Source organism: Meriones unguiculatus, chromosome X (genome assembly GCF_030254825.1).
Source record: "Meriones unguiculatus strain TT.TT164.6M chromosome X, Bangor_MerUng_6.1, whole genome shotgun sequence".
Lineage (NCBI taxonomy): Eukaryota > Metazoa > Chordata > Mammalia > Rodentia > Muridae > Meriones > Meriones unguiculatus.
Window position 1 is genome coordinate 38,177,813 of NC_083369.1, and position 2,828 is coordinate 38,180,640.

Here is a 2,828-nt window from a genome sequence, read left to right on the forward strand (position 1 = left end):
GGATGTTTCACAGCACAGTCAAATGTGCTGAACTACAGGCAAAGGTTGGTACGCTGTGGGAGTTACAAAAACCATCTCTCTTTCTGCTCTAACAAGGTGTAGTCACTACAAGGATTATTTCCCTTAATATCAGCTTTACGTTTTCTCTCACAGCTGCAAATCAGAAGATTTCGCTGAAATCCAATCAAAATATTGGGTACAGTCTGTCCAAGGGGGTTCCAGATCCTGACCTGATCTTTTATGCCCCATCTATTAATAGATCATTTGATTTGTTTCCTCCCCTCCCCCATCAGTCTTCTCTTTCAGTTTATTCTCTTTCCCTTTTCCAGTTTCTGTCTCATGCTTCATTAACACACAAATTATAGGGCAAAGAAATATTTGGCACACAAAGCTTGGAATTTTTCTCTTTTCAATGTAGCCTTATTTTGTGTGTGTGAGTGTCTTCCCTGTATGTTTATGTACCACATGTATGCAGTGTCCATGGATGCCAGAAGAGGGCACCAGGTCCCCTGGAAATGGAGTAAAAGAGGAGTGTTGGGCACTATAGGTGCTGGGAACCAAACTCAGGTTCTCGGGACTTGTGCTCTTAATCACAGAGGCATCTTAGTCCTAGAACTATTCTTACCTCTTCCTCTTTTTTTTTTTTTTTCCATTTTAGATAGGATTTCACTGTGTATTCCAGGCTGGTATTAAACTTTATATATCCTAGGCTGGCCTTCAACTCTTAGCAAGCACTCTGCCTCAGTCTCACAGGTACTGGGGTTAAATGAATATTTATACATTGATATAAATACTTTATGAATATTTATATACCCAGTTATGCACGACTATACCTGGCAGTACTCCCCATGCCCCATCCTGCTTAACTTCTGAGATCAGATGAGATGAGGAACATTCAGGGTGGTTTGGACATAAATTTGAAGCCTCTTAAAATCAGGACAGCATTAAAATTAGGATTTTCCTCATCAACTCACACTAACAGAATCTTTGCTATCCTCTCCACAGAGTAGGAAAAGAGACTAAGGCTTTGGTTTGGAGGTACAGTGTCCATAAGAAGAGAGACTCTAAGCATCAAGCATGGCGGTAGAGAATTAAGAGAATTCTTTCTATAGGACAAGTCAAAGAATCTTCTACCTTAGAATGTTTACTTCTATGAGACTAGGGATGTTGCTCAGGGCTCTATCAATGTTAGACAAGCACTGTACTACTCAGCCACATTCTCCTCCACAATATTTTATTAATTATTACAATTTGAGGATTGGGGATCCTCAAATTGGTAGGACATTTGCCTACCAAGCAAACAGCCCTAGAACCAGGGAAAAAGAACAAACCATAAACTTTGAAAGAATAGTTAAGCTTTCTAACAGGATCTTCCTCCCACTCTTACTCTATTTTCCTTGCCTCCCTTTCTCTTTCCCTCTCTCTCTGTCAGGATTGAATACAGAGCCTCACACATACTAGGGAATCTCTGTACTACAAAGCTGTACACCTAGTTCATTTTTCCTTTCTATTTTGAGAAAGAGACTCATTAAGTTTCCAAGGTTGACCTTAAACTCACTCTGTAGCCCAGGTAGGCCTTGAACTTGTGATTATGTCAGCCTCCTGAGTAGCCAGGGTGATAGACCAGCACCACCAGGCTCACTCATCCTTGTTTCTCCATTTCTAGAATGAAGTTATAGTGGTGGGGGAGAACCTGGAATATTCTGTTCCATGAAGGAAGTTTGTGTTTGATGCATTTTTTTTTTTTTATCTAGCCGGAACCCATTTTGTTTTATAACATAGCCCTCATTGCTCCCTTGTATAGACTATGTGACAAGAAGCTTGTTTAAAAAGGGAAGCATGAAATGTGAGACTGTATTAGCCACCTTCTTCTGATTCATGGGGAAGTTTGTATAAACAGATCTTGACTTGATTCTTTTTTTTTCTTCTTCAGCTCGTACAATAAGTTCTGTTGCATATATTTCAGATTTTGTTCTAGTCTGCTCTATTGATCTATATGTGAATTTCTTCTTTAGTTTTTTTGTGTGTACTACAACTCACTTGTATTGTGGCTGCCTTGAAACTGGATAGCATGAATCCTGCAATTTTGTCCTTTTTTTTTTTTAAAGGTGTTTTACTTTTTATTTATTTTTATTTTATGTACATTGGGGTTTTGCCTGCATGTATATCTGTGTGAGGGTGTCAAATCTTGGAGTTGTAGACAGTTGTAAGCTGTCATGTGGGTACTGAGAAATGAACCCAGGTCCTTTGAAAGAGCAGTCTGTGCTCTTAACACTGATCCATCTCTCTAGCCCCCAATTTTGTTCTTAAGTATTGTAGTTACAACAGGTCTTTGGCTTTTCTGTATCAACTTCAGAATAATTTTGTCTGTATCCACAATGTAAGCTTGCTGGGAATTTGGCTGAAATGACATTGTAAAGTTGGGAAAAACTTACTGCCTTAATACTTAATGTAAAGATATGTAAAAAATCTTAACAATTTCTAGTCTGCTTATCCATGAACATAGACTAATTATTTAGATTTTTCATCAGTGTTTTGTACATTAAGATCATGTACCTATTATGTTGTTGTATTTATTTCTAAGTATTTCATTGATATTATTGAAAATAGTTTTGATGTCTTAAAATTTCAAATTCGAATTGTTTATTGCTTATATGTAAGAAGCAGTTGATTTTTGCATGTTGATTTTTGTGTCTTATGATCATGTTATATTTTCTCACTAGTTTCTAGGAATTTTGTTTTATTTTTACTTTTAAATCTCGATTCTTTGAAGGATTTCTAAAAATTGTTTGGATTTTCTATTACTTATGATTTGTTGTTGGCGTTTT